A 12,270-nucleotide genomic window follows, 5' to 3' on the forward strand; every position below is an offset into this window, starting at 1 on the left:
TTTAAATGAAAACTCTTCTCCTGCTTGCACTGGCCTCCATCAAGAGGGTAGGGGACCTGCACGCATTTTCGGTCGACGATTCGTGCCTAGAGTTTAGGCCTATGTGCCCAAGGCTCCTACCACCCCCTTCAGGGATCAGGTAGTGAACCTGCAAGCGCTGCCCTCGGAGGAGGCAGACCCAGCCATAGCTTTGCTTTGTCCCGTCCGAGCCTTGAGATGGTACGTAGACCGGACACAAAGCTTTAGGACCTCAGACCAGCTCTTTGTCTGTTACCAGCTCTCGCCTCGTAGTAGGTATCGAATACTCAAGGACAGCAGCTATTTTCCCCGTCCAAGGGCCTTAGCTGACCATTTCCCACCTGTTTTCCCAGGTAGGTGACCGAAGCTTTAGCAAATTCACACTTTTTGAGATTTAACGTGAGGGACGCAGCAGATAAACGGCAAAACACATATAAAGTCGACAAGTGTTCTGCCCAGGTAGACGAATAGATGACTACATCATCCAAATAGACATTACAATTAGAAACGTCGCCCAGAACCAGGGACATCAAGTGCTAAAATGTCACCGGTGCGTTACGCAGGTAATGAACGCTGAGATCTCAGAAGCGCGCTCGGTTAAAAGGCACCTGCCAATAACCTTTTAAGAGATAATTTTATTACGAGATTTCGTAATATACTTGGCGACCCCCGAGACTATCAATACAATCATCGATGCGCAGTAGCAGAAAAGCGTCAGGCACAGTAATGGAATTAATCTTTCGAAAATCTGTGCAAAAGCGAAAAGACCCATCAGCCTTTGGCACTAAAACGCATGGTGAACTCCAAGGGCTGCTACTGTGGACAGCGAAGCCATTTTGCAGAAGATAGGCCACTTCACGTTTCTTTGCCTCCCTCTTAATTACCGGACAACGATATGCATGTTGCTTGATTGGCAATTCACTACCGGCGTTGATATCATGCGCAATGACCGAAGTACCGGGAGGAACGTCATTAAATAAGTTAAGAAAAACTCTCCAACAATTTTCTTATATCCTGCTGTTGTTCTTTGGACAAATAAGAAAGTTGAGAAGGAAGGGTTAATAAAACCTCAGAGTTTTTCAAACAACCACCACTTAAGACTTCCATAGACACATTCAATCCATCATCCACGTCCTCGGTAGGCAAAGTATGAGTTAGCAACGAAGCGCACTCCTTTAATTCAGTCACTGAGTCACATACTTAAGGATGTTAAGGATGATACAAACGTTAACAGTATCATCCTTAAGATCAGCACGGCACAGATATGGTTTTAACATATTCACGTGACATAAATGAGTTTTTCTTCTCCATTCTGGAGTATGGATTATGTAATCCGTCTCACCTACCTTACCTTTAATCATGTAGGGACCAGAAAATCGTGCAGTAAGAGCAGACCCAGGGGTAGGCAGTTTGATCACAACTGCCTTCTGATCAAAACAGCGTTTAATTTTCGTCTGAGAGAAAGAGAGAGCTTCCTTGGCCAAAGTACAAGCTTTACATAAACGTTCACGAATACGAGAGACTAGATCAAGGACATTCGTCTTCTCGGAAGAAACTGTGCTGAGAAATTCCTCCTTCAACATTTTTAAAGGGCCCCCGAGCGTTATGGCCAAACACTAATTCAGAAGGACTAAACCCCAACGAATCCTGTCGCGCTTCACGCACCGCAAATAACACAAAGGGAACTCCCTCATCCCATTCGTTCCCCGTCTCAATGCAATATTTACAGAGTGCAGATTTCAATGTTTGATGCCAGCGTTCCAAAGCCCCTTGGGATTCAGGGTGGTACGCGCTTGACACAATGTGAGACACTCCTAAGGCTTTTAAAGAATTATGAAATACGCCAGACAGGAAATTTGAACCCTGATCTGTTTGAACAGCTTTTGGTAGCCCAAAAGTTGTAAAAAACTTCGTAAGGGCTTTTTTAACAGATTTTGCCGTTATACAGTGGGTACGGAAAGTATTCAGACCCTCTTAAATTTTTCACTCTTTATTATATTGCAGCCATTTGCTAAAATCATTTAAGTTCATTTTTTTCCTCATTAATGTACACACAGCACCCCCATATTGACAGAAAAACACAGAATTGTTGACATTTTTGCAGATTTATTAAAAAAGAAAAACTGAAATATCACATGGTCCTAAGTATTCAGACCCTTTGCTGTGACACTCATATATTTAACTCAGGTGCTGTCCATTTCTTCTGATAATCCTTGAGATGGTTCTACACCTTCATTTGAGTCCAGCTGAAAGTAATCGCCTCTGGAAACCGAGTAGCTACGCACATGATCGTCAACAAATATTGACAGCCCGACTTAGCACGAGGAAGTGGACCCACACAATCCACCAAAACACGTTCAAACGGTTCGCCCACGGCAGGTATAGGACAGAGAGGGGCAGGTGGCACTACCTGGTTAGGCTTCCCGCCAACCTTGCAAATGTGGCAGGTCTTGCCATACTTGGCGACATCAGATTTTAACCATGGCCAAAAGAAATGCTGGAGCACCCTATTATAGGTCTTATTAATTCTGAGGTGTCCAGAACAAGGATGATCATGAGCCAAGCTTAAAACAGGCTGTCGAAATTTCAAAGGGACAACAATTTCATGAACCACATTCCACTCATCCGCCTGCACAGCGCTCAGTGTACTACTCCATTTACGCATTAACACTGCATCTTTCCAATAAAACTGTTGATTACACAGTGAGAATGAAATCTTCGCAGCACTCACACGACATTTCTCTAAGGTCGGGTCATTTTTCTGTGCATCAATCAAAGCTTCACGTGATGTTAACATATCAGTAACAAGGTCAATGCAAACAGGGGGACGAGGAGTCATTTTAACTGCATCCACAGACTCTGGAACTGAATCACCTCCTAAAATGTCTAGGAAAATAAAGTCATTGAGACTATTATTTTCCTGCAAATCACGTTTTGCTTGGCCTCGGGTTGTAACAGCACTACTTGAAAACACCTCTTGCACAGTTTCAGCGAGTAAATCAGACTGCACCTCAATACACGGAGCATTAGTCACCTGTACAACCGGCATGACTTTACCACCAGCAATATCATTTCCTATGATGAAATCAACTCCCTTCACAGGTAAAGATGGACAAACTGCAACCTCAAAACACTCAGATGCCAATTCTGAAGTCACCCACATGCGATGAAGAGGAATGGTTACAAACCCCATTTCAATTCCCTGCACAATTGTGCTAGTTTCACACGCAGAGTCCTCACAAAAATCTAAAGTGTTCGACAATATAAAGGACTGAGATCCCCCGGTGTCACGCAAAATTCAGATCAGGAGCAGAAGTAGAACAAGGCGAATGAAGAGCTTTTACCAAGACGGACCCTCGAGGCTGAACGAACAGAAATTCTTGTCGCTCTTGTTTTCATTTTAGACTATAACATTCAGCCATCACATGTCCCATTTTATAACAATGGCTACACTCTTTTCGGGATTTTAGACTAGAAGGAACCCATTTATTTTTACAATCATCTCACTTTCCTTTTCTGACAGTCCACCAGCATCACTCACACGCTTAACAAACACTGTCTTGTGCATTAATGTATATTCATCTGCTAATACAGCCGCTTGTTGCACAGTGCTAACTTTTTGTTCATACAGGTACAGCGCAGTACGTTCGGGAACACCGTTTTTAAATTCCTCAATCAACATAAGCTCCCTCAAAAAACTATAGTCCGTAGCCTTACATGCTTTTATCCAGCGATCAAACAATAGGCCCTTCTCACGAGCAAACTCAACATAAGTTTGAGATGCCAATTTCTTCGTGGTACGAAAACGCTGTCGATAATGCTCGGGAACCAACTCATACGCCCACAGAATCGCAATTTTCACAGCATCATACTGAACACTCTCTTCCAGCGAAAGAGATGCACATACTTCTTGCGCCTTACCTGTTAGTTTACACCGTAACATTAATGTCCAAACTTCAGTTGATCACTTTTTTTTTTTGGCCCGCAATACGTTCAAAAGCTTGAAAATACACTTCAACTTCTTTCTCACGGAAAGGAGGAACTATCGCAATATTTTTAGCCACATCAAAATGTGTGGACGGCACAACTACCGACTCATTACCAGCCGAAGCAGAATCACTGGAGACAATACTCAAATTTGATGGACCAGCAGCGGTCTCAGAACTACCATCCAAACTAGTAGATGTTTTGGGAATGGTTTGTTTAGGTAGATCTTGAGCAGCCTGCAACTCCAACTGCCGCAGTCGCACTTTTGTGTCAGCATCAATTAAGTATATTTCGACCTGATGTTTTAAATCATCCTGCCTAGCCGGAGTTTTGTCGTGAGCGTCCAGTTGTAAGCAAGCTAACCGAATCTTTACACGCCAATCTGAACGAGATTCAGGCGACGCCTCAGGAAAAAGTGAAACTGGTTCGAATTTAGGCATTGAAAAAGGTGGACCTACCTCCCCTCCAGCCACAGTCACTGGAGTGGCCCGATCACCGACCGGTGCTCGTAAAGGAGAGCTTCCTGCAGCATCAATCGCTGATTCATCTGCTTCTGTAGGAACAGCCTCCATAGCAGGAAATACCCCTTTGTCAATCAAAGCAGACATTACACAAGCTTTTATTTCCGCTTTACGCAGTGCTGAGCAATCAAAAATAAATCATTCTTTCGACACACCTCTAACCCCTCAACACTAGGTTGATCTATGAATTGATTTAAATCAAATGTTGTCATATTAACAGAGACCAAAACAGTGAGCAAATAAGGAAAAATCCACACGCACACTCCGGTACCTACCCAAAAATCTTACTTCATTCTCAGCTAATATTCAGAGGGTACAGATTAAGAGATTACTCCTTCCCCCGGAATACCTCTAAGAATAACAAACTGAAATAAAAAAACAACAAACAGTAAACCGTAGCCAGAACTGGTGCTAGGCACAGCTCCTCTGGCTTACTCTAACTAACCGGAGAATGCGTCGGACGAATCAAATCCGCTCACACCGCAACAAATGAATTACGAACTAACTCTCGGGAACCCACAACAATCATTATGTTACGTGATCCCGGATGAGCCCCCATTTATGTTACGAACCCCACTTTTACTCGATCAGGAAGGCTTTAATCAACATAAAAAGGACGCGCAAGACAGGAGATCAATTTAACCATTTATTAATGGCAAAACAGCTTACGAGTCACATTAATTAACCAACAGCAGATATATTAAAGAGTTAAATCAACTAAACTAAAGCAAAATAAATCAATATGTCAATAAAATAAATCAAACAAAACACAGATCAATGAAAACATTAAAGAAAGCACAAAAATAAACACAGAAAGAGAGAGAGAAAGAAAAAGAGCACCGCTTATCAGCGGCTGGCTGGGCAATAAGACACGTACGAAGCTCTCCATCATCGGTGTCTGGACGGCAGCAGCTTCTCAACAAGAGCGAGTCATGCTCAAAGAGTGTGGTAGTGACTGTGGCGGACACGTGCTGGAACAGGGAGAGCACATCAACACAAGCGCAACTTCCACTTTATATTCAGTCGAGAGCATCCTTACTCAATAAGCTGCAGGTGTGTGGGGGCGGAGCTCAACCTCAGGAGAAAGATGAACCAAATCAATATATACACAATACCCACAAATAAACAAAACGTTGACCGTGACACCCTAAATATAACGAGTTGCAATAATCCAATCTGGATGAAATAAAAGCATGAATCACAGTTTCCATGTCCTCAAAAGACAGAATTCTCTTTAATTTGGCAATAAATCCCAATTGATAGAAGCTACTTTTAACAACCGCATTAACTTGGCTATCAAACTTCAACTCTGAGTCAAAGATTACACCAAAGTTTCTTACTTGAGTGTTGATATTAGAGGCTAAGGGGCCTAGATGTACAGAAAGCTGTTCAGCTAACTTCGGGGGCCAACAATCACCACCTCCGATTTAGACTCATTGAGCTGCAGAAAACTAGAAGCCATCCCCATGCCCTTATTTCATCCAAACAAAGTTGAAATATTGGAGTCATTGTTACATCTTAGTGGCAAATACAGCTGGATGTTCTCAGCATAACAATGATAAGCGACATAAAATTTTTGACAGATTAGACCCAAAGGAAGCATATATAAAGGCCGGGACACACCAAGCCGACTTCAAAGAACTGGCAGCGATGAAAGCCGACGATGTTGTCGCCTCACGTCGGCAGCATCAGACCAAAAAGCTGTGCTCGGACACACCGCACAGACTACAGCCGACAGCAAACTAACACATGCGTTCTGCGCATGCGTGAGAGGAATTAACTGTCTATATCAGCAGCTATCAATAGTATATTCGTCATTCAACAGGAGAAACCGAAACAAAGATATACGAGATAAACGCTGATATACAAAACGTAAACAAAACAGTGCTTGCTTACCATTTTGAATATCAGTAACATTGATAAGCTTAATCATTTTAAGCGGCTCATGTTGTTATGAAAACATTCGCATATTAGAATGATTGGGAAAGATCACGTAACATTTAAACAGCCTTCTGTCTGTACCACTTTCATTTATGTGCTTGTTTTCATCATTCTCGGGCACTGACTCATTCGCTAAACTGAACATCCAATCAGAGCTCTCACTCATGCCAACAGTCCCGACATGTTGAATCGGGCAAACTGCTGCCGACGTGAGCACTACGTGAGCCTGACGAGAGCCGACGAGTGGAACACACCAAACAAACTAGCCCGACCGTAGCACGCCGTTGGCCAACAGCCGACCGTCGGCTTGGTGTGTCCGGGCCTTAAAGAGAACAACACAGGACCAAGACATGAGCCCTGAGGAACCCCCAAGGCATATATCTTGAAAACCGCACAGAATTATATTCGAAAAATTCTCCTGATTAAAAAGAACCCAAATGTACCATAATCCATCGATCAGATCGAAATATTTCTTTCATAGAGCTATACCACATGAAACCAGACAGGCACACTGAGGCGCTGCAAAGAAAAACAGCTCTATGCTTCACTTTGATTTTTCATTCATAACTTCAGGAAACATGCATAGATCATGAAAAACCGCACGTCATTATTTTCAGAAAATTCTACTGATTAAAATGAGCCCAGAGTTACCATAATCCATGGATGAGATTCAAATATATTGCTCATATTGCTATAACACATAAAACCCCATGGGCAGCTTCAGGCGCAGCAGGACAAATAACTGTACTTTCACTTTGCTCTTTTATTCGTAACTTCATGAAACATGCATAGATCATGGAAAATTGCACGTCATTATTTTCTGAAAATCCTCTCGATTAAAAGGAGGCCAAACTCATCATAATTCGTTCATTGGATCTAAATATATTACTTACGATGTTATCACACACATGAAACCATTAAATTGAGGAAAAATGTAGGTTACGTTTTCATTCATAACTTCACGAAACATGCATAGATCATGGAAAATTGGAAAATGATTAAAATGAGCCCAATCATTACATAATCTGTTATTTAGATCTAAAGATATTCGTCATCGAATTATAACACATAAAACTCCAAATGCGCACGTTGCAATATTCTCATGGATTTTTACGCTTGTCATTTCATGAAACATGTTCCGATCGTGGAAAATGGCATATCATTATTTACAGCAGATTCTCACGATTGAAATGAGATAGATTCAAAACAATCCATTGCGTCTTTCGTGTATAAATAATGCCTAAACCAGGGGTAGGCAACGTCGGTCCTGGAGTGCCGATGTCCTGCAGAGTTTAGCTCCAACCCTGAAAAAAATCCTCACTTGTCTGTAGCCTTAGTAATCCTGAAGACCTTGATTAGCTTGTTCAGGTGTGTTTGATTAGGGTTAGTGCTAAACTCTAAGCAGGACAGCGGCACTCCAGGACCGACGTTGCCTATCCCTGGCCTAAACCCATGAATTGAAGAAATCAGTTGGAGAGCTCTATTGAACACTTGGCAAGCAGAATGTAAAACCTATAATGTTTCTGTCTATTTTATCTTTTATATAACTTTTTTTAACAGTTAGGTATCATTTTAAAGCTTAGACATTCAGCTTTCGAATGCATCCAACCATTTTGATCAACTCCTAACCAGTGCTGCCTAGTTCCTCTAAACCAGGGATCCTCAAATCTGGCCCACGAGATCCACTTTCCTGCAGAGTTTAACTCTAACCCTAATCAAACACACCTGAGCAAGCTAATAAATGTCTTCAGGATCATTAGAAAATCACAGGTAGGTGAGTTTGATCAGGGTTGGAGCTAAACTCTGCAGCGCATTGGTCCTCCAGGGCAAGATTTGAGGAACCCTGCTCTAAACCGTAGTGTACCGCCGGCGGGCGCCCCTAGCGAAGAAAAAAATAATAAACATATTTTTCAAAATATCTGCCTTAATCAACCCAAAATAGGTGTCATTTGAAAGCTTGGAGTCTGACCTACAATGCATGTGGCCACTTTGATTAACTCCTAAGTAGTGCTGAGTTATTTGCGGATAAATAGAAAAATACGTTTTCATAATTTATGAAAAAAAATTTGTGCCATGTACTCTAATATGTCAGAAACATCATACAGCTCAGATAATCATGTGTCATATATAATTAGAAAGGTATCATCGAGTAGAATAAAACAGGTATAATTTTTTGGGGCTTTGACTAAACTTGAGTGAGGCATTACTTCAAATTCAAAACAACAATTTCAAAACTGTAAATGGCTAAGAGAAGGGCTACCTTGGTTCCAAATGCTGTAACTTTTGATTAATTCATGATATCACCACACAATTTAATTCACATACAGCACACATGTTGCGGAACATCACCAAAAAATAATTTTTTCATGAGATATTGAACGTCAAATAAGAATATGAAAAATTTCCCTTGACCACACTCATTTTTCTTACATTTTATCACATATTTCTCAGCATGAGAATATTCAAATGCAAAGATTTTTTCCCCCATATAAACATAGAAACATTTCTATCCTGGATCAACATTACTGTCCAAAAATACAGATTTAACCCAATCCCCACCCCTAAACCTAACCTTACCCATAATCACCCTGGGGAACATAATCAAAATGTCCTCCTACCTTATTTCTGTCCTGAGATATTGAATTTCAAATAAGACAGATATGAAAGATTTCTCTTGAGCACTCAGATTTTTCTTACATTTTTATCAGCTATTTCTCAGCAGGAGAATTTCCAAATTAATAATTGTTTTTCCACTGAAAGTACATAAAGTTTTCTATCAAACAATACCAACCTTTTGACTCTCCTTGCTACAGTCTTCGAGTTATGAGTCATTAATTTTAAAGGGCCAAATGAGCGGCATACAATCTGACATGTTTATCTTCACGCTATAGCATTTAAAAGCAGCATTCAAGTAAGAAATGTCTTCTTATTAGAGCTACAGAAATTATTCATTCAAGAGCAGTAAGTGATTTTCATTTTTTATTTTATTGTTTGGCTCATATGAACAGTGCAGCAGCTCATTTGCATTTAAAAAGGCATGCACTAAAACAGTGTGTTTCTGCTTCAACTCAAAATAGGCATTTTCAAAATGATATAATTAATTATCTTTGGGGTATTTTGAGCTGAAACTTCACAGACACATTTTGGGGACACCTGAGACTTATATTACATATTGTAAAAAGGGGCATAATATGTACCCTTTAATAAATTCAAGGAGAAACACATGGCGAAAAGCAACAGCAACTAACATAATACCATACCATACAATACCATAGAGAACTGAGGGAAACGGAGGGCTTAAATACAACGGGAATGTAATCAGGGAGAAATGGAACAGATGTGGAGCTAATTAATCAAAAGTCATAGAAACTAACAAGGGAAAACAGGCAGGGATACTGAAACAGGGAAAGATTGAACCAAAACTAAACAGAACGAACATGTAACAACTGGTAACATTTCTGATTTGTTATTCACTTCAACTTTGGGATTCGCCTCTGAACTCCTTTACGGATTACCATTTTGGATGATCTTGGTTTTTATTCTTCTAACATCATAACGTCTACAATGCTGTAATGAACCAAGGACATTTGTGGTAACTCAGGACTTTAACCCTCTGGGGTCTAAGGGGTTTTTGGGGCCCTGGAGAGTTTTGACATGCCCTGACATTTGTTTGTTTTTTCTTTCAGTATCTTAAAAACATATTAGTGTCTAAAGATTATACTGTATTCAGCTCAAAATTTGCTACAATAATATGTGAGCAGCATGAATGTACATGTTTGTGTTTTTGAGAAAACAACGTTTATGCGTGGTTAGTGAAAAACTATTTTTTTTAAGTCACTCAAATAAGGCCATAAAACACATACAGAACATTTATTCACAATATTTTTGAGAAGGGGATGTGGTAGACTAAAGTTTTTGCAACAAAATTATGTGAAAATCATCCTGTTTACTCATTCACAGAAAACAATATATTGATTTGACTTTTGTAAGACAGGATTTGTGTTAGAAAGGCCGTATGCAAGGGAGTGACAATGGCCATGAATATTTAGTGATTCACACCTGAGAGACAAAGGGCCTCCCCTAATGAGCCATCACTCAGTAATGTGTCTGTGAGGCAGGTAACAAAGAATGTGAGGAGAGTAAAATAATGGGGGTTTTGATTATTTGTACTTTATTTACAACACAGTGTAATCAACATATACAGTGGGTACGGAAAGTATTCAGACCCCCTTAAATTTTTCACTCTTTGTTATATTGCAGCCATTTGCTAAAATCATTTAAGTTCATTTTTTTTCCTCAAGATCAAAGACACAATTGAACATACTGATCTAAACACTGAGACTTCAACAGTAACACACCTTTATGGCAAACATTCCTAGACTCATGCCACTTTTATATTTTATAGAACATTAAAAAACATCCTGACATTGTGAGACATTTAGATGAAATGAAATGACTCATATTTAGAAATGTTTCACTTGATTTCATACATGTAATCATGAATTATAGTTTGGGAAAAGTCTAACTAGTAAAATGTGTACAAGTTACGTCAGAATAGCAATAACAACTAACTCTAGTAATCATACTCATCAGAATGATATCCTCCACTGGATCAAGCCGCACATCGCACCGTGTTCTTCTTCTGAAGTCAATTCTGGGTTATTCCTCTCAGCGTGTCTTCTTCCAAAAACAAAAATTAGCCAAGATGAACTTGAATCTTCATGTTTGTTTACATCTCACATGGATGTTTATAATTTGAAAAGTGAAGCTGCTCGTAGGTGTGATAGCATTAAAGATAATGAGCTCAGATGGTAAAAACTGTACCTCGCATTGGTTTCATACGGATTACTTTATCAGATAATATTTTTTTCGACATGACTTCATTTAAAAGTAGACATTTCAGGCTTTCTATACATAGATTAATCATATCTGTGAGGCAAGTATTCGCTGAGATTCAGGTTGTTTCATTTACGTGTCTGTGATGAAACTTGACAGAGACCGATATGGCAGAGAGTGCACCCTGTTTATTTTCTATATTTTACAAAACCACATTGTTTTGTTATTGTTATGACTGTACACAAATAAAAGTAGACCCTTTGCAGTTTCAAATGATTCCTTATTCTTATCTGTACGATCAAAAATGACTAAAAATTATTTAAGTATTTTTAGTTCTTTCACGGTCAGAAAAAACGAGGCAGACCGCACTGGTGTGGTCTTCGATGCCGGAGGTTTAATGTTGGTTGGGCATTAAGAAGGTTTTGCCTCCAAATATGAAAAGATTGATAACACTTCTTCATGAAATATGGTCTAGACTTGTGATGTTTGAAGTTGTATACTCTTCTAAAAGGTTATTGATCCCCCTTTACTGTTTATGTGACTTTTGATATTGGTAACTGTTGTAGGGATTTCTAACTATGAACGGACACTGATATCAGCCATCACGAGATTTGCTAAATCAGCCAGCACATGAGTCCCATATTCTTGGTCTATGTCCTGTCAGTATGGTGAACTCATCTACTCATGAGATCGAAACTAATTCGATCAGGAGACAACAAAGCTATCTTTGGTATCAGGACTAAAAAACCCTTTCACGACATATGGATACCTCATGATCGCAAATGTATAGAGCTAGTATATCCAGCAGGAAAAGGATGAGTAAATTAATTGATGCCCTCAGGCCCACGAACACGAGGTCTATACAGCATGACTTTCGACCACCAGCTTCCTGCATGACCGAAACCCTTACTTCCTTTGCATTCCAAAGAAACAGAATGTACACAGACAATTCAGAAGACAATCAGTG

The sequence above is a fragment of the Sinocyclocheilus grahami genome, unplaced genomic scaffold (assembly GCF_001515645.1).
Source record: "Sinocyclocheilus grahami isolate Dianchi unplaced genomic scaffold, SAMN03320097.WGS_v1.1 scaffold532.1, whole genome shotgun sequence".
Taxonomy (NCBI): Eukaryota; Metazoa; Chordata; class Actinopteri; order Cypriniformes; family Cyprinidae; genus Sinocyclocheilus; species Sinocyclocheilus grahami.